Here is a 21,210-nt window from a genome sequence, read left to right as displayed (position 1 = left end):
GGTTCTTCTTCTCAACCCAGACTATCATCCCACATTTGATTTGCATGTTTGATTTGCATAATTTTTTTATCTGAACAGCTGTTTGTTCACTCACTCTGCTGCTAATGAGTTTCATCATCAAACCACCTGTTTTCTTTTTCCATGTTTGGTAGAAAAACTCTGAAAATTTAATCCCGATGACTACCAGTTTCAAGTAATGTGCTTATTAGCAAATATTGACCATAACGTGTCCTGCTGCATAGAAGCTTTGTTGAGGAAGGTTTTTGAAATACAGAGGAAAAATAGGAGAATTTTAAAAAGGATTAGTGTCCCTATTGGTGTTGGTATCACTGATGTGGGATTACAGCACCTGGATCTCCAGCTACTAAGGTCAGGAAAGGTTGTGAAGAGCAATGAAAGTAAATGAAGGGACTCAATACTGTCTTGGCTCATAAAAAGCTAGTCCTTTAAGATGACAGAGGAAATGAGAAGGTAGCTTTGACTTGTGATGAGCTGTGTCAATAACAGGTCTGTTAATCCAACAGGGAAAAGGTGCACATCTAATAAGTGGAAGCTGAAACTGGACAAATTGAAATGATAATTAAGGTATTTTTGTTGTTTAGATGGTTGATGGAATTTTTTTAGGGTGATCTTCAAGCTAGAATAAATTAGGGAAGTTCAGTGTCCTGTTTTCTTCAGCAGATTAGAATCTTATGATGATAGCTCCTACTGGCATTTAAATTATAATCATAAATTGCATGCCTATTAATACCATGGAAGTAATCTTAGAATAATATCCTGATGTTCTTTCCTTTCACAAGGACAATCATTTGTAGTCTGTGCATTCCAGTTCTGAAGGAATAATGACCTTTTTCATAGGTACGTGCTTATGGAGAACACACTGGACTTTCCTGTGTTCAGAGATCTCTTACCTATTATTCCTCATAGTGGAAAGATTAATCATCACTTTTGCATAGAAAAGAGAAAAGTTGGAGACAAAAATAGTTTCTATGGAATTACTGGTATTGCATCCCTTTCACAACATGGCCTTTCTTGGAAGCTTTACATACATGAACCAACTTAGTCTGACCTTGCTCTGTCTGAGCAATCTAATGAGATCACAGCTGGAGGTGGTATAGTTATGAACATTTGGTTATGGGAAAGTCTGTGGAACTATTTTTAACAAATAAAAGTGGCAAGTTTGCAAAAGCATGACGTGAATATCGTGTTTTCAGTACTTGAAGTTCCCTTCTCATAAACATGTGGAAATTCTAGGCATATAGTATCAAGATCTTTGTTCATTTCTTTTCCCAGACTGAGTGCTGCAAAGCTTTTTTCTATACAAGAAGCTAATGCTACAGTCCAAGGTCATGGAAAGCAAGGGGAAAAGCATTTGTCTGGCTATACTTTAGTGTCTCATTTTTTTTATTCAGTTTAATTCTTTAGCAAATTTCTAGCATCAAAGAAGGGAAACTGTTTCTGTATCTCTTCTGTTATCTCTGTACATGCTTAAAGTATCAGACTCTCATTATTTTGCACGAAAAGATGGAGAATAATAGTCATCTATGGACTGGGCCACCGAATGCAATTTACTTTTGTTTCTACTGTATTTTTATTTTTCATGTTATGTACTTACAAGAAAAAAATATTTTTAATAGTAACCCTACCCTTACCCTTTAGCTAAGCCACACCTGCAGACCCACAAGGCTTTGCACTGGTTTTACATTACTCCTGTGAAGGGAAACAAACTTGGTGTTACAAGGAGTTACTGAGTGTACTGATAAATTTAGTCAAAACGCATTAGATCAACCATAGGCACAGCAGCATACAGTAAGACTTTGAATTTGTATAAAATATCGGTTTGTGTGCTGCTCCTGGATGAATTTTAAAAAGCCCCCACAAATATCCCTTGTTTAGGGTTAGAGCTCTGTCTCTGTTCTTCAATAAAGTAATGCGACCATATGGCAGCTTTTGTCTATGTAATAAATTCATGTGAGCTAGCTCAGCAGTATGAGTAAGGCTGTAGTCAGTATGCAATGTGTATATGTTAACAGGCAGGATATTTAAACGTCTGTTTGCTAGACTAAAACATTGTCTTTGAAGGATCTGCAGAAGGTCAAAATTAACAGTGGAATTATGGAGTTAACTGAGTAACTACTCACTGCAAAACCTTCTGTCTCTCAGGTTTCTAGTGCAAGCATGTCATCTTGTCCCAGGTCAGAGACACCTTATTCCCAGCCTGTAGCAAGGAGGAAAACTGCTTTTTCCCATTTCAGGTTAGAACATGCCTGCAACTTCATCATCCTGGACTGGGAGCAGGTCATCAGTGACGTGTAGGACTAAAAGCTTTTCTAAGGAGCATTTTAATTAACCACTGGGGAAAAGCACTGGAGAACAAGGATTTGAACAAACAGGAATATCTCATTTCAGCTCTGATGGTGCTTTGCAAGCTGTGTTAAAGTGGCTTTCCTCATAAACCACAAAAATAAGGCAAAACTTGCTGTCATAGTTTTAGGAAGCCTGGACTGGACTCTGCAGTTTCAGGAAATTTTTCAGTGTGTGGAGAGCCAGAGTGGGAGAGAAACTGCCTTATTTGTACGAACCTAGTTATGGCACCGATAGTAGCACAGAAGGAGAATCTGCCTTCTCTCCCGGGCAGGTTTGTTTTGGTTGGGTGTTACTCAACAGGAATGCAGCTTGGTTGACTGTCTCAGTGCGCAGCACTGAAACCACCTCCTCCGTGCACATCCAAAATGTTTATAAGTGTGGAGAGGAAGTGGATTGGTAATAGGCCACAAGGTGAATAGCTTTGCCAAGATATCTCCTCATTTTCATGTTGCCTGAGAATAATTTTTATTTGAATGGATTTAAATGACATTTTTTTCACAAAGTATGTTTTTCAGTGAGAGATATCTATGGACTTTAATGGATGCATATGCAAATATCCAGCACAGCATTTGCTTTATTATTTGGGCAATAAACCAATACCGATCTTTTTAGTGACATTAGAATTTAATGCTATATGTGGAATGGACTGCATACTATAAAAAAGGCTCTGGATATCTCCACGTGGCAGTACTCTCGTACTCCTGGTTCAACCCCTTGGGTACAACGGAGGCACTGTGTGAGAACAGTTGGATGCTTCTGGTAATGTCTCTTTAGCAAATCATGTTGTCAGGTTATTCTTCTCTTTGGAATATCAAATCATGTTATCAAAAAACTTGATATTCCCTGAGGCTGCACAAGATTCATAGCACCTGGATATTGCAGAAATATATAATACAATTGTTATTGTTCCAGCTGTCAGGTGTATTTTTGACTTTTACATACAGGAGTTGAGGCACTGATTCTCATTCAGAGAATCGCGGAAGTGTTTGAGTAGGAAGAGATTCTTAAACGTCATCTGGTCCAACTCCTCTGCAATGAGCAGGGACATCTACAGCTCAATGGGTGCTCACAGCCCAGTCCAGCCTGACCTTGGATGCCTCCAGAGATGGGGTTTCCACCACCTGTGTGTTTAACCCAGATGAGAACAACTGTCAGCAGTGTTCTGTTGTCTCATTATTGGCTGGCACAGAGCTGAGCACCTCCAGGCAAGCAGGAAAAGAGGAGAGGTTTGGTGTTTTGTCATTTGATCCCATATGAATCTGTGTTTGCCATTACATTTTGCTACCCCAAATAATCTTGGAAAGTGTTACAATAAAAGAGCTTTAATGCCACAGGGCTGATATTTCTGTATTACAGGGCTGTGATGTGTTTCCTGCCAGCAGATCTCTGGGGAATTCTTTGGCTGCTTTCCCAATTTGGCTGCTAAATAGCTGATTCATTTAAAGGGACAAGAACACTGTGTGTCCTCAGGAGTGAGACATTCTTTGGAAGACATGTCTAAAGACCTCCCCCATTTCTCCTGTGGGTGTATTGGATTAATTACAGAGAATGAAAAGAGTACACTGATACTGGTATTTTGCTGTGAAAATGCTGAGTGCATCAGAGCTGCAGGAGCAGAGAGATGGCAAATGTAAGGGTTGCTCAAAGGGATGGTACGTATGTTCATGACTGAATTATCATCCCAGAAAAAGGCTGGGGTAGTTCAGATTTAACCATACAGGCAATTCTGTGAATAAGCAGAACTTCCAACCCTTGATTTCTTTTGAGGCTTTTTCTGTGGTCTTTGTTCTGTTTGTGGTTTTGTTGGTGGGCTCTGATAGAAGTTTCTTTATGGTTGTGGTATTTATAGTCACTCCCTCTGCTTGACCACACTGATAACTGATGCTATTGATCTGCAATCTTTCTGTGAGGGAGAGCTTCAATTGTTTTGTTTTTGGTTTTGTTTTTCTTCTGTATGTAGGCAATCGTTCTAAAAAAATATGTAGAAATTTAACGCCTTCAAAACCCCTGCCAGTCTGCCACGTTTACTTGATCAACAAATGAGGGAACTGGCAGCAGATCACCACAGTTCTGTGTTTAGGCTAAATCCTGAAGAAGTAACAACTATGATTTCTTATTTAGATAATGGTTAATCTGAACTGAGGTTATAAACATTTTTGTTTTGCAGATCACAGGCAAAAGTCCAGGTAGTGACAGCACTGTCCTCAGGTTACACGAATAAATGCTGCACGCTCACTTGGGAAAGGAGAAAGATTTCTGTTTATGAACAAATTGTTACAGGCTTCACATGCACAGAAAGATGATTACATCACTATTGCCATTTGCAATCAGCAGAGAACAGTCTCCAAAAATCATCTGATCATTTTGTGCCCTCTCAAAGAGTTTGCAAAGCCATTTTGTTCAATTCTAGTCTGAGTGTCCAGCCAGGGGTAGGACCTGGGCTCTCTGACCAAGCAGCAAACGCTTAGCAAGATCATTCTAATGAGTATCTGCATGAAGAGCTCATCTGCTCAGTGAGGGCTTTATCTTTTACTCTGCAGCCTATCTGATCTCAGAGGCAATCCTAACACAAGAAATGTGTTGGGTGTTGCCATGCAAGCAATACAGCTATATGAAGCACTGTGATGGTTTTACGCAAAATCCCAAAATAGGAAGCTAACAGGGGGAGCAGCAGACTACAGCTATGAAAAGAGCAGGATGTGGGGAAAGGTAGTCTGGGGGAGAAAAAAATACTGTTCTACGCATTTCCCATGTTTTTGCTCCTTTCAAAAAACCTCACAAAGCACATGCACTTTCTGTTGTCTTTGTTCTTAGGAGATGTGTATGAAGGGTAGATGCGGCACTGAGGTACATGGCTAGTGGTATGGTGGGGATGGGTTGATGGTTGGACTAGGTGATCTTAGTTGTCTTTTCCAACAGTTATGATTCTATGAAAACATGCCAGTGATCACGTTGCTCTATGTTATATATATAGGAGTTACTATACTCCTTAGCAGTGTGCTTGCCATCTTACTGCTGTGCCAGATGCCTATGGGTATGACATGGGATGTGATCTGTTGAGTAGTGGAACTCTCTGGATATTATGTTTATTGTTGCGACAGCGTCAAGAGGATGCAGCAGGAGTCAGAGGCCCAATATGCTGAGTGCAAAGTAGGCTCTCAGTTTTACAGTGAAGAACTTCTTCAGCAGAAATCTCCTTGTTCATCAGCAGCCATAAGCAAAGGATCCACAGGCTAAGGAGAAAGCAGTAAAAAGCATCTCTCCTTCTCCACTGAGAAAAAAATTAGATTTCACCAGTTCTCAAAACTGAGTTTGGGCTGGGAGAGACAATTTTGTAAAGTGCCAGGGGAAAACACTTCCATGGAGGGACATAACTGAGATAATGTAAGAGTCTAGTAACTGAATGAGGACAAAAAATATATATATTTTCATGCCATATTTGTTTTTTTCTTAAGCTATATTCAAGTAACTTTCAAGTAACTTTTTGCAATCTACTGACTCTTACGGATGTTTGTATTTGATACCAGATATAAGTATAAAAGTGTAATGTCTTTGTTATGGACGTACTCTTCTTTGCAAGCAGATCTCGGGAGATGGAGTTGATTATGAGGCTAGGAAAGCCTTAAGGGTTTTTCTTTTTGTTTTGGTGATTCCATTCTTTATGTAAAGTGGTTGCGGGGGAGAGAATATTAGAAATTAATTGAAGCAAGTGTAGGACTCAGAATCATAGTTTATGTTTCTGAAAAGGAAATTAACTGTGCATCATTAATATCAAGTCCTTTTAATGACTGTTAATGAAAATGGGTGTCTTCAATGCCACGCAGAGAGGAAAGCCCTTCAGGCTCTGTCTTAATGGCTTTCATAGCCTACATGGGTTTTAAACTTTGTTTCAAATATCACACTGCAAAGAAAAAGATTTGCTCTGGTTTTGACAGCCCCCTAGACGTTCCTGAAGTTAAGGCAAGATCTAAAAACTTTTCATGCTTAAATAGTGCATCATCAAATGTCAATTGTTTCATGTTATACCACATTTCTTTCCTGTGTTGCACCACAGATTTTACTTAACTTCACATTGTGATTTACTTGTCAAGCCTGAAAAGAAATCCTGACAATGCCAGAAAGGTTTCTTCTGTAACTCATTGCCTTTGTGCAAAGAGTTCTTCTTTACATCATCTTTATTGGGCATGAGCTAGCCTGAGATAACGTAAACTATTTAAATAGAGGGAAATTTTCCTTTAATCCTTTTTCTATGTCCCAGCTTGTCTACTTAAATGTCTTCCTTGGTTCTACTGCACAGTTCTTTATTCTGCCTTGGAGAATTGGAGAATTCCATATTCTTTAATCGGGGGAAAAAAAAAAAAAAAACAACCTTTAAACCTAATAAGGAATCCCGAAGGTATCCATAGAAGGTTCCATAGAGCTGTCATATTAGAAATTCTTAATAATAAATCATAATTCATATTTTTCTTCCTGGTCACACTGACATTTTATAAGCTTTATGGTAGCAATATACACATAGAAATACTTTTATCCCTTTACAGACATAACAGTAGTCAAATTTGGGTCAGGAAAATAAACTAGTCTTGAACCAAATATCATTGCAGTCATTCGTCTTATCAAAGATAGTACAACTTCTTGCTTTCATGATCACAGAAGAAAAGACGAGCAAGAGCCTGACTCCTTCCTCTAAAAAAATCTCATTTAAATCTATCATTTAAGCCCCAAACTTTTACTAAATATTTTTACAGAATAAAATCCCAATGTTTCTTCTCACTATTCTCTGTCACTATTTCCAGTTCTATGCTGTTTCAGCTGCTCCTTATGCTCATCGTTGAGCACAGCCACCCTTTAACACTAGCAGAAACAACCTCAGCCTTGCAACCCATGCATGGGGAAAGATTCCCTGTGTTTCCTGAAGACATCCTCAGTGTGTTTGTTGGAAACGTTTCTTCTTTTATGAGCCAGTTTCATAGACAATCTCTAATTTTTTCCTCTATCACACCTCAGCCCTGGCTGCTATAACCTCAGTTTCTAAGAGATCAATCCGCTGTTGTCAAGGATTCCTAGTCTTTGATTGTAGCTGCCAAGCTGTTTCATCCTCCACATCCTTATCTATTAGTCCACTCCAAAGGTTCTCAGTTTCTTTTGTTTCATACAGGTTTTCTGCTAGGAAGAAGTTCTTCTTCAGATGCGCACACATCTGCACATCATTTTTCATATTCAACACAGCAAGCTCTTCATGTAACAGAAGACAGGTTGATAATAAACTCTGAATTAAGTCCTATAAGTATTATTTTTCAACTGTGAAAACATGCGTTGTTCATGCTTTACTGTCACACATTCTCATTATCTTTCAGTTTCAGACTTGTCTTTCAGTCCATCTGACACAAATTACAAAGGACTATCCTCTTCATTGTGGCAAATGGTGTCTTTGATTCATTCCTATGAATGATAAGTCCCATCATCCATTCAAAAGATAAAAATGTCATCCTCTGAGTTACTGTGTAAAAGCTGTAGAGAAATGCCAACATCTATCAAATGCAATCTATGACATATTGTCTTCAGATTAATAAATCGCTTCATAGCTTTTCGGCAATGCCAGCTAACAAAATAATGTATCTAATAAGCATTTCCAGGAAAAAAAAAATTATTTACAACATCAAAAGCACTGCTTTCTACTTTTGTGCATCTTAAAACGCAAGTTGTCATGCTGGTTCCTGTATCAAGAAATCTCTGGGTTCTCTGAGGCAACTTCATATATGCAGTCCCTCAGCATTGACTTGTAAACTGGCAAGTCTTCCCACTACAGGGATCCTTGCATCTACTGAAGCATTTCTTTTTCTTTTCCCTTTTTCTTTTTTTTCTTCTGTTTAATATTCAATATTTTATCTCACTATCTAACATAATTTTAATCAGCATATTTTTCTACAGTGCTATGTATAATAATCTATTCAAACAAACAAACAAAAAACCAGATAGGGCCGGAGGGAATACTTATGAAGTTGCATTAGGGAAGAATCAGGGTGGTTATTAGGAAAAGGATCTGCACCATAAGGTGGTGGGTATGGAACAGGTTCCCCAGAGTCATGGCATCAAGCTGCTGGAATTTAGGAAATGTTTGGACAATACTCTCATAAGTATGTTTTGATTTTTGGTACTGAGCAAGGATTAGTTGATTTTTGTGATCCCGTCCACAAGGAAATACTCTGCAACATTGACTTCATTGGTACTTGGTAAATAAATTTTTCATACTAAACCAGTAATATTTGTTCTGAATTTCTAAAGGGAAAGTTTATTATTCAGAATGAGACGTTTCCTCGTAAGATCTATCCAAAAAATATCAAAGACCTTTCAAGTTGTAAACAGATCTAACCTCGTGTGTCTTTACAGTCTTTACAAGACAACATACACAACTCCAGCAGAGTATCCTAAGAAAGGTGGTGAAATCTCCATCCTTAGAAAGTTACAGAATTCAACTGAATACAGCCTCAACCACCTGATCTGACATTGAAGACAGCCCTGCTTTGAGCAGGAGGTAGTAACTAGTAACCTCCAGAGGTCTCTTCCAACCTACACATTTCTGCGATTCTATGATTGTTTCTACTCTTCAGTTTCTCACATCACTTCCTGTTCATTTCTGCCCACTTTGAACAATGCATGTCCTTTAGTTACTCCATGCAAGACACAACTGCTTTTTCATACTTGTTCTGATTATCATATAACTCCTTTAATTTTCTACGTTAATCAGTTTAGTTTCTTCTGCTTTTCTGCCTGGTTCCTTTGCAGCGTGATATAACAACCTATCATTTGCATAACTTCTCTTAATTCATTCAATTTTTCAATTGAATTCTTTCAGTTAAAACTATTGTCCAAATAAATGTTTGTTCATTGTTAGCATTTCATTTCTGTAGGTGATACTTTCGTTTCTATTTCTTCAGTATGTCCTTTCTATCAACATGTTGTTTCTGCTCTATTCGTTCATCTCTCTTATGCTCTGCCTTATTGCCCTGGTCTCATTCTTTCTGGATACCAATAATCTGTCCTTCTCCTTTGTCTGTAAAGCATCTTTTCAAATATCTGTGGACTTTGAATTATCTCCTTAACCTCATTACATGTCAAAACTCAGGGTTGTCACCATACCCATCCTTACTCTTCATGCCTTGTATTCCATTACTCTGCTGCTACTTCCACACAGAAATCACTCGAGTTATAATCATTCTGTAGTTCTGCATCCACATCACCTTTCTACCTTCTTCACCTTGGCATTCAGATCTGATATTCAATATGCCCTCTTGTAACAATTACGTAAGGAATCATGTGCACAGAATTCAGGGCTTTGTGTAATGCATAAGCAGACAAAATAGTCAGTTATCCTAATAATAACATTGGGGTTACTAAAAGTCAGAGGTCCATATCTACAACAGCTATGCTATAAATGGAAAGAACTTTGGCAAATCAATACACGTTATTAATAAAGAAGGAATAAGGTCGTAACTATTCACCTGCTTTTTAACTCAGGCCTCAAATGTCATGTTGAATTTCTACAGCTCTTCTTTTCTGAGGAGTTGGTATTGCTCATCTGCTGATGTTATTTTTTCAAAAAAAAATGACAATTTTAAGCAAACTGCCTTTTCAGGTGTTAAAGAGGAAAAAATAGAATTGAAGTTATACTATCAAGTATATTTACCATGTTTACGAACTGCCTTGAAATATTTTTAATTGTCATTAGACTTTTTTTTATTGAGGTAATTGATATTCCAGAGCCATAGTTCAGTGATTATTTTGTGTTTGTAATAAAAGAAGATAATATGGAAGATATTATTATTATAGGTAACAATAGAAGATAATGGCATCTTTTTTCCAATAGACAGAGATGGAATGAGAAGAAATTATTCCCTGATGTGCTTGAGAGAAGGAAGTGAGTAGGAAATTTTTTGAAGGTACACATTCCCCCACCAGCAATCCAAGTAATCCCACCAGGATATTAAGAGTTTCAATTCCTGCACATTAATATATGCACTCTGATTCACAGGGTATTAAGAGCAAGCATGCAATAGATCCTCTGCCTGGCAGCTGCTTTCTTGTGTCTAATATCTTACATTTTCAATGCAAATTGTACAAGCAATCATTTAGCATAACACATTACTCACTGATTCTGTTTTGACTTTTTACTGCTGGGACCTTGTCCTGTTTCCTCTGAAATTGGCGCTTGAAATTCTTTTCTTTTACCACCATCGACATGTATTCCAGAAACCTGATGCTGAAGCCATGACCAAGAGCATAGCTGAAGGGAAATCACTACTACAGTATTTTCAGAACTGAAGAAAACATTCACCAGATAAGCTCAGTACCAGTGTTCATAGCTTACAAGGATATAGACTATGGATTCAAACAGTGTTATTAGACTGGAGGCCACTTAAACAAGGGCCCTCACCAAGCCTGAACTTTTAGGATAAAACTAAATGCAAGCGCTTGGGGTATTTTCTGAAATAACTTTGCTGCCTGAACCTGGAAACTTCAGTTGTACTTCTAATTGGAGTTCTTCTAATTGAGAAATTTAATGAATTAAATGCTGTGATAACTAAAGGCAATCTGTAGTCCAGCTGTTAGTTATTTCGTTACTAAATTCCTACTTAGAGAAGAGAGTATGAGAGGCAGTTTGGGATTTGTCAGATAAGGGAAGCTGGATCAGTTTTCATCTTCATTCACACGCTAACGGTATCTCAGAACTGATGACAAAACAGGTCGCCACATTGAAACCCATGTTGATCACACTCAGTCACTTTGTTGTAATCAACATGTTTGAAAGTAATTTCCCCTGATCCTTTTCTTCTGTCAGAGATAACGGTGGGGTTTACCAGACTGTACTTCTTTGCATCCTCCTCTTTGTCTTCTTGATAAGACTGACATTTGATGTCTTGGAGTGACATTTGGATGTCTTGAGGTGACATGAAACTTTGCCTGATTAATGTAATCTTTCAGGGATAATGAAGAGTGGCATCCCAGTGGCTTCAGCCAGCTCCTTTAACACTCGTGGGTGCACCCAGGCAATCACGTCGGAGTAAACCAGGAGCAGTTCTGCTGAAACTTGTGAGCTTGAGTGATATTAAACATAGTGTGAATGGAAGAAAAGTCCAGCTGAAAAGAATGGAAGAATGAAGGGTTGATTATTCTTCACATTTATAAACTGTTATCTTTCCCTCTGCTATGCATAGGGCTTATGAGTGTGGGCGCCCAGTGCTCTTAATATGACTCAGAAATGTCATCCTGAATGAGTAGTGAATTAGGAATGTTTTTCCTTCTTTTTATTCCAAGAACTGAAATCATTTCTAAGTTTCCAATGTGAACTGTCTAGGAGACAATTATATTTCATTACCTAAAAGCTACTCATGGCAGTAACTTTTGTTTAAATGTAGAAATACTGTTACCACAACAATCATTTTATTTAACCAAAGAATACATGATAATATAGTTCGATGAGTACAAGGCAGAACTTTGACAAATTTAAAGACACTGATTTGTATTCCTGACACAACTGAAGCAGGATCTCTTAAGGGAGGGAAATTTCATGACCATTCTAAATGCTTTATATTGATTTTCTTCCAATCTTTGTCCCACTAGTTGCTGCTACATTCCCCATATCATTCTGTTAGTAAATAAATCAAACTTCCCTTATGTATAGACAAAGTTGTGCTGCAAGAGGTGGACATAAACTGTAAAATTTAGTCTCAACTGCTGGAATAGTTACAGTTTAGGATTAGATTTTACATTACACGCTGAGCTCTACTTCTAGGAGTTTTACTTTTGCCTAAACAGAGACAGGAGATATCCTCTTCAGTGAAACCAGAACTACCTTTGCCAACAATCTGAACTGTTTGTAAACAGTTTCCTTGCACTGGCAGGCTCACCTGAGCTAGTGTGTCCACTTGAGGCTGTCTGGTATGCACGTCTTGAGAAACTATGGTGCCACTGCCTCAGTTTTGTCATTCTAGGCAAATTCTATATTGGGTGTTGGATATTATGTGCATTCAACCCCTTAAAGAGCAAAAAGACTTTACTCTTCTTCCTTCTTAGTGCTGCTCTTGTGACGTGTCCATGAGCTGTTGGGTAGTCCACCTCCTGTACCAGAGAATAATTGTACATTGATTGTCAATGAAGTAACTCCAGAATAAAGATCACAGTCTCTTTAAATACTTGGCTTTAACATAGTGTGGTAGCGCATAGAATACACACCTTACAGGTGGGAATATTATGTGTTTATAGGTCACTCTCAGGGTAGCTATAACAGATGTCTTTGACTTGTTGACTAGTTGAATTCCATAACAAAGCATTTATTAAAATATTAACACTTTGGAAATGTCTTCAAATTTTGCCATATAAGGTGGATGTTTAAAAGGGTATGGCTTATGTTGATTGATGAGATACTGGAATGCACAGGAAATTACTGAGTTGTGTTTTGGTTACACTGAATTTCCCTCAGGAAATAAGACAGAAATTCCCTGGCTGCTATTTAGGGGAACTAGGAAAAATATGAGACAGATGTGGCCAAACTCTGGCTATCAAGTCAAGTGCAAAAGCCAAATACTTGAATTGTGTGGGTCTCAAACTGGCAACAGGGCTGTACTGGCATGGGAAACATTGGTTAATTGAAATCCCTGTCAACAGGATGAAATAAAACAGCAAGTACTGCTGAAACTGACATTGCTCCCTGGGACCAATCCTCACATCCAGACTCTGCAGCCTCTTGGCCAAAGGGGCAGCAGTGGAGCCCATACTCCAAGGCTCTCCAGTTCTAGGCTTGCTAAGTCTTTAGCTCTTGGCAATACAAAAATTTTGTTGCAGAGCTCACAACTGAAGAACTTTGGCTCATCTGTTCTTGGCCTGTGCATGCTATAAAGCAGGAGACTATTTGCTTTTACCAATACCATAAAGTCATCCAGCAATGGTGTCACACAGCACATATCCTCCACTGTAACCTATGCTGTGACCTCTCTGATGCATCATTCCCTTTTCTGGCAATGAGCTGTGGCCCTTGAGTGGATGGCACATGTTGGGTGCTGGCAGCATGAACTGAATTGCATCCACAGACAATCCATCCTCATTTACAGGTTAACTTTTCTCATTTAATAGCCTGCTCAGATGAACTGCATAAGGTTGTATATGAGAAAGGCTAGAAGTTGATGTGTGTCTGCCAACCAACTTCCAGCTGGCAAGAAACCTGAGTAATTACATAAACTACATGAGATGAGCTTGGAATACATTTCCTGCTGCTGTGCCTCTGAAAAGGGAAATAGCTGTTTCATTACTCAGGAGTGCTGCATGCCATTCAAGGGCTATAGAGTGGCATGTATATTTGGTTAGAATTACATGGGGCAATGAAAAGGTTTTTATGCACATGGGCATAAAAGCCACATACGCTCCTACAGGCAATCTAGTTGCAGCAAATTAAAACCAAATAAGCAAGCTGTTTCCTAACAGCAACTTACTGTCCTGGCTGATATCTCAGGCTTTTTACCAACATATGCTGTCAATTTCTGAAGTTCCAAAAGCCAAAAATCTATGAGATCTGGGCTAATAGCTCATTCACATTCCTTTCCTCCTCTTATGTTTGTGCTGCTCAAAGGCAATGCCAAACACTGGCAAGCCAGGAGCTGAATTTAAAGTGGAGCTCAGAAACTTGGTGTAGATGTCTCTATCAGCATTTAAAATCTCTTCAAACTCCTCAGTTTTCCATTATATCTCCAAAGCCATTTAACTGAACGCAGAATCTTTTCTTCCTGCAGCTGAGATGCTCTGTATTCAAACTGTCAAAGAACTATGACACCGTCACACCTAAAACCTTCAATCAGAAGCAAGAAATAGAACACTGTCAAATTAATGGCTGGAGCAAAATCAAGGTCAGTTTATTGCCCCTGGGTTTTTATTGTCTCTTTTGCCTCAGGAGAACAACACTGCAGCTGAAGCGGTGAAGGCCTTCCCATATGCCAGTTTTCCTTCCTTCATTACAGAACTCACTGGCTTTTTTCCACACTTCAGAAATATTCACAATCAGTAATGAAAAGAAAGAAATGCTTAGTTCTCAGCACTGCAAAGTTCCTTTCATGTCTTGCCATTTTTCTGAAAAGATCTTAACACTCAGAATAAAAAAGAATGTCTGTCATAACTATCATAAAACTCATCATTCTGTATAGGGTCCACTTTGGGGGCGCTTGCCGACATCTAAAATACAAGATCCTAAATTCCAGGTCACCAATAATGGCAAAAAAAGAAAATGGTCTGAAAGTACTTATATTTAGAGTATCAGTTTGGAAAATTTTCCAGTTAAGTATGAGTTGTTGGCAACTCTATCAGATTCCTACAGAAAAACAAACAAACAAGACAGTAACAAAAAGGCTCCTTCTGGCCTCTAAAATTTGTATATAAGCAAACAACATTAATCACCATAACATATCTTCATCTCCCACCTATGGGTATCATAGGTTCTGTGAAGTCTCTATGGCCCACTGTCTGTATGATACAGGATTACTAAGTGAGCTATTTGGATAAGCCAATACTCTGGTATCTCTATCTAGCTGCTGAACACTCTTTATGCTCCTTTATCCCAGCTGAATAATGCAGTCCGTATAAAACATTTTTACTGAAATACTGTTGCTTTACAGATCATTAAAAATACCCCATATTATCACAATAGGATTTGTACAATAATATAAGCAAGGAGAATACGGATTGTCTCTATTTTGAATTGCATGAAATCACTTGGCATCTAAACTGCTTGGTTTTGAACTATGAGGAAATATGATTTGACTTTGTTTTTTAAACAAAGAATGCTGCATATCAGAGCCATTTCTGCCACAAATTAAGGAAAAATGTATTTACATTTCAATAAAGACCACAGAGTTCCCAATACGGAAGTTTTCTCTTCAGAGTTACCTTGTAATGCTAGATCATCCATCCTACCATGAAGTTCAGAATTCATCCTTATAATACTGTGAATAGATTCTCTCTTATGAAAACTGCTGCTGCAGAAAGCTCTGAAACACTGAAAAATTCACATGCTGAGCTGAAACCACAGAACTGTGTTTCCTCTGTTTCGTGGGAAGCTGTGCCATGCAATGGCCCTTCATATTGCCATAGAGGCAGAATCTGCTCCAGCACAACCAGATGACAAGGCTGTTGGAGCCTTTCTATTTTTCCTAAGTGAAACATTGAATATTTAAGAAAATATCTGTGATAACCACAGCTTGCAGAGAGGAATAACAAAGACGTGCTCATTCTTTGTAATACAGTAGGACACAGTTGTGATGTTAGGACTTTGTTGTTGTAAATGCTGGTGAAACACTGGCGGAGAAAACTTGAAGGAAGAGAGCTTTTAGTCCCTTAAACAGAGAAGACAAGAAAATGGTGGAAGGTGAACTAAAGGAAACTTTTAAGAAGTGTGTAAGACATGCAAAATTCAATCAGAACTTCAATGTTTTGTGGGTTGCAGAACTCTATGAGAAATTTATTCCATATGTTTATTGCACGAGGAAACTGTATTAATGTTGTAACTCATCAGATATACCAGAACTATGCACAGCTAGAGCTTGGTGCAGGAATGACAGAAGTATTAAGCTAAATATGCATATGTCTCATGAGGGATGAGCTCCAGTAAAGTAGGCATCTCAGGAAACTCTTTTGCTTTATAATATTGCATGAGCAGAAAAGTAAGTTAAATTTATTACATATACATTCTGGGGATAATGACTCATTCTCTTCTGGAGTAAAGCAGTACACTCAAACATTACACTGAGAATATTGCTTTACCATCTACACTCTGTCAAACAGAAATATTTCAGAAATATTTATTGAAAGTCTTTTAAAACATTGACTCACGTATTCCTATTCAGTTCACCAAACAAATAGGCTCTGACTACTTTTAAAGACAAACAGCTGCGTGAAGGTCATAATGTTTAAGCCTTAGATAGCCGTAACATGAATTTGCCATAAATTCCTCTTAATTTGATTTTAATTCCGTTATGTGCATCACGCTTAACCTAATTTTTTCCAATCAACCATAGAAGAACAGCATGGAGGGATGGGGCATGTTAATGTTGATATAAAATCGTATAAGCTAGGCATCAGAACTTCCTGTATTGGTAAACGTCCATGTCATTGACTCTATAACCAAAGGCTGTTTGATTTGGTGATATGCTGGGTTGTGCTTTGTACTTGTGTATACCAACCTGATTGTCTTACTCCAGTAACACTGGAATGATACAACTGAAGTCTAGTGATTTAGAAGAAAGTGACTTGTCTCAAAGGTAAGAAGTTCCTCCTAGTCCTGTGAGAATAACAGCCCAAGGAAAGGTACAAGAGAAGGTACAACCATCAGCTCACTCCTTATTTAAAATGATTAAGGCCACAAAGGTGAACATTTGTGAGGAATAAATTGGTCCAAATCCCAATAGTTTTAATTCTACTTTTCATGGCATTCTTTTAAACCATGACAGATATTGATTTGATAATGTCTTGTCCCTTGAAAGCCTTTTCCACCCTGTTTTTTTTTTTTCCTTGTCAAAGAAATGCCCACTTAATCAAAATGAAAACATTGTTTAAAGCCCATGTAGTTCACTGCATTGACCCTTGGCATTTTCCCTCAGCCAGCTTGGCATGCTTATTTCAAGAAAGCCTGTATAGCCAAAGTCTGGATCTGCTCTGCTAGGGACACTGCTTGAGTGAGCAGCCAAGGGTCCATGGTCTGCAGCAGCCCAAAATCCTTGAGAGACCTGAAGTGTCCCAGGCTGCAGGAGGGCTTCTTCCCTGGCAATACTGCCTTGTAGCCATGTGCTCAGTCCAGGCAGCATGAAACTCTCCAGGATCAATAAGGAATAAGAAACTTAAAATCTTTGGGAGTTAGCTGGCCTAGATGTTTTGAACTGGCCTTTAAAGAAAAAAATCTGATTAGAAAGCTTGATTTAAGAAGATGTTTCAATTATGCTTATTTAAAAGAATAATCTTTTGTTGTTGTTTATGAGAATTCAAATTTTTGCTTTGCTATCCAACATTATTTTTCCCTTCAAAATAATGGATTTTCTAGCTATGCAGGGGTTACAATTATCCAGGCACTGGAACAGGCTTCTCAGGATAGTGGTGATGGCCCCAGGCTGCTTGAGTTTAAAATGCATTTGCACAACAATCTCAGTTATAGGGGTTGGATTTGGGGTGGTTCTCTGTGGAGCAAGGAAACTGGAGTCATTGATCCTGGATGGTTCCATCCAACTTGGGGTATTCTATGATTCTTCGGATTCTTTCAGGGGAGTAAAAGCCATTATGGTTTGACTGGTGCTAGAAGACTGAGAGGCTCAGTCCAGGCTCTACTTGCATAAGAGCGCTAAATTCTGTCCATGGTGTTTTGCAAACAGGAAGTACGGGATCTGTTTGTAATTTTGCAGTGTTTTGATTTCAAAAACTGTAGCAGAAGTCAAAGACCTGATAAAGACCCCTTTGTGCTACCATATTTGGCCAAATGATGGTTTCATGTATACTACGTGTGAATATTAGAAACTTATTTTTAGATGACAAGTGAGACTTAAAAGTAGTTTAAAAATAGCCAGGGATAAGGACCATGCTGTTTTTTTTTAGAAGACAAAGTACAGCTGTTGCATGAGCAAACAAAAACAAGTCTCTCCCTCAGAAAAAAAGTGAATTCCATAAGAATGTCAACAAGGTCATAAAAACAGACTGTATAAGAAAAATTGTTCTGATTTAAGTATGTGTGTCACCAAACTCACTGACTATTCTTATTCAGCTTGGTACCAATGAGAAAAGAAAGGCATCTGGCAGCACTGTTAGACTGCTGCAGTTCTGTGGATTTTGTTTAAGAATGTCTCCTCTGCTTGGCAGAAATTAAGTGGGAAAGCAAGAGTACAGAGAGGCATTGTAGCAAGGGCAGGTCCAGAAACCAGTCAGCCACTGGTGGGAGAGCTGATCTGCATAGAAACATCTAGTGAAGAAAGGATGGTTTGGTTTTGATCTTCTGGGGAATGAACAGCTGATGACATGAAGCATGTGTTGCTTTCTGTAGAAAGGTTTTCATTTTAGGAATTGTATTTGCATTAGTTAAAGAAGAATCTATGTTTACAAAAGCAGTAGGCGCAGAAACCCAAATCTGCTGGCATCTAGTGTAGCAAGCTATCTGCATGATCTACCTTTTATATAAAAAGACATGAGTTTTGTTAATCAGATTGTATGTACCTTCCAACCAGCCAGTCACTACTGCAGCACATTTAGACTAACCAGAAAGAAAGTCACTTTGATGTGCAAAAGTGGTGTTTCAAGAGACAAACTGTTTGACTTCTAAATTATTTGCAATTACAATTTTAGGCTGTTGTGATGTAAATGCATGGGAGGTCAAGTTGACTAATGGGAGATGGCACCTGAGTCATGGAGTCATGAACTAATGAGCAAGTAATTACATGAGCTGTAATTAGCTCCTCTGGGGATATGAAAAGGGCTAAAAAAAAAGGGAGGGGCAGGGAGACTTTTTAGAGGTATTTAACAAGAGGTCATCTTGATCTTTGTAATTTCTGAAATCCCAGGGTTTTGAGTAAGAAATTGTTTCTTGTTGGAAATGATTTTTTTTATTTTAACGCTACGTTTAATCAACTTACTTGAGGAGAGAGAATTGCTAGGGAAACACAGCTCAACAGTAATTTCATGTGGGTTTTTTTGGAGCAGCACAGGGCACCTTATTGAAACTAACACATTCATTAGGAACTTAGCTAAGCTATTATAAAGAACGATGAAAATGGTATTAGAAAAGCAGCACAAGAAGGAACTCAAGCCTATTGGGATTTTAAATGAATACAAAGGACTAGGATTGGTTTTTTTGACATAAAGTTAGCGCCATCAAAGCTAATTGCCCTGATGCACCTCTGTACAACCAAAAGAAATCCATCTCCAATCAAACTACAAGCCTCACAGCCAGTAGAATTCTGATGCCCAAAGGAAAATTTATTTCTCTGAAACACTAGCTGCTGCAGCATTGATGTGTAGCTTAAAGTCCATCGATGACAGAGCACACATTGCTAGCCAAACTTTTTCTTGCTTCAAACCCACAAATCCTGTTTTTTATATTGTAGGAAACGAGTGATACTCCTTCAAAAATGTAAGTAAACCATTTCAACTTCCAGACTGCAGATTCTCAAGTAACCAGTGAAGTTGTCAGTGACCAAAACAGGTACTTCTGATAAATGACCATTCTCAACCAAGTTTATTGTACTTCTTGGCTACAAAAAAAGTTATTTGTGATGCTCATGGAAAGTTTTAGTGAGAGACTGTAGGCCCAGCCCAGCTGGGCAGAGAAAGCTGTAGACACGAGTTCTTTGTCTCAGACAAAAGAGAAAAGCTATTTGCATTTGCCTGCATGAGAGGGAATTGATCTTCAGGTCTAACAGGTTTTTATTTTTCATAAACTATTTAATTCAGTGTGGGCATGAAAGAGTTTTTAATACTAAGTGATTATTTTGGTGCTAACAGCATGCCTCGGTGTCTTTTCTCTTGGGAATACTGTATTTTTAATAGGTAGTCTTTTTCAGAAGCAAAATGAGTAGTAACATTTGTAGTTCCAGATAAATATGAGTTTTAATTAAGAGCCCAATCCCCCCATGCCTTTCTCTGACAGTCCACAAAGCTGGTTTCACTTGAAGTTGTCATGTTCATTATAAATCTGCAAAATGAATACTCACAAGACAAACGAGAGGAAAATACTCATAGGGTACATGTAATTAGCACACAACTTATTATGAATTGTGATGATCTCCTTGATAATTAATCAGCCTTACAGATGATGTCTGGAGATGGTCCAGCCAGGAGACATTTCAACAAATAAGACCAAATTCCTACGGGAACAGAGGAAGACGTGCTAAGAAATAGGAAGGCAAAAACTGCAGGCCTAGAACAAACATTTGATAGGCTCTAGCCTCAGCTAATCAAAGATGGAATCTCAGGGTTCTGCAGGAGGACATCCATGTGCATCTTCATGGTTACGGAGAACATGCAGTGGAGCAGCTCTTCTGGCGTATTGATTTGCCTTCAGAAGAAAATGGTTGGATTACACTACCTGTACAGCAACAGGGTGCACTTACTTGTGAAGGAACGAAAATGAGATGATGTAGTAAGGACTTGGGCCTTTCCTCCATAGTCCAGGGTAGGAGAAGGACCCAGACTCTGCATGTAAGCAGGGTCACACTGCAGAAAGGGGTCTCAGGCAAAAGAAGATGCTGAGGGCAAAGCTCAGCATTAGCATGCCTCTGTTCACCTGAGTCTAAGTTGTTGTGATAGGCCTGAATTTTTTTTTTGAGTAACTGTTTACCCTTCTTGGTTTCTGCACTCTCCTTTAAAATGCAGCTGAAGTAGTGCTCAGAAGACTTCTCAGTAACATGCTGGAGCCCTTACCCAGGAAAAAAAGGGGCTCAGACAGTTGTGGACCCACTTGCACCCTGCCACCAGAGTGCTCCCAGTGGGGCGCATATCTCTGGGAGCTAGGCTACCACAGAGAGAGACCTCCAGTCACCTTGTTGCCTCCAGCTACCTCCAGCCTCTTGCAACATTTGATCTGGGCAACAGGACAACTCAAGACTGGCCTGAAAGGTATTTCAGCTCATAATTAATTTTCTGGTATTCAGCGCACATTGCGCCTTTCCACTGGCATCCACTGTGGAGGAAATTTGGCCATACATGGTTTTAAGTTGATGTGTTCCTTTATTTGGCCTCTGCATGCTACCAGTTAACACCACAAGTGTCGTCAGCACTGATGGTAATATGAGATCCAGGTCATTTAGGAACAGATAAGTGATCTCAGTC

The 21,210-nt window shown here is 38.7% G+C and overlaps 1 long non-coding RNA gene across 2 annotated transcripts in view; it reads left to right on the top strand.

Annotated features, from left to right (window-relative positions):
* Positions 1 to 21,210, top strand: part of LOC107053736 — a 60,473-nt gene that overhangs the window by 5,761 nt on the left and 33,502 nt on the right. The window contains exons 1-3 of one of the 2 annotated variants that reach the window (XR_005860999.2): positions 11,033 to 11,457; positions 14,151 to 14,264; positions 19,488 to 20,997. This is a non-coding gene — a long non-coding RNA (uncharacterized LOC107053736). Of the gene's footprint in view, positions 1 to 11,032; positions 11,458 to 14,150; positions 14,265 to 19,487; positions 20,998 to 21,210 lie in introns of those variants that run through there. The other variant, XR_006939783.1, reaches the window with a different exon arrangement.

This window comes from Gallus gallus, chromosome 6 (assembly GCF_016699485.2).
Source record: "Gallus gallus isolate bGalGal1 chromosome 6, bGalGal1.mat.broiler.GRCg7b, whole genome shotgun sequence".
Taxonomy (NCBI): domain Eukaryota; kingdom Metazoa; phylum Chordata; class Aves; order Galliformes; family Phasianidae; genus Gallus; species Gallus gallus.
Note: the sequence above shows the minus strand (reverse complement) of the source record. Positions and strands in the feature narration are given on the sequence as shown.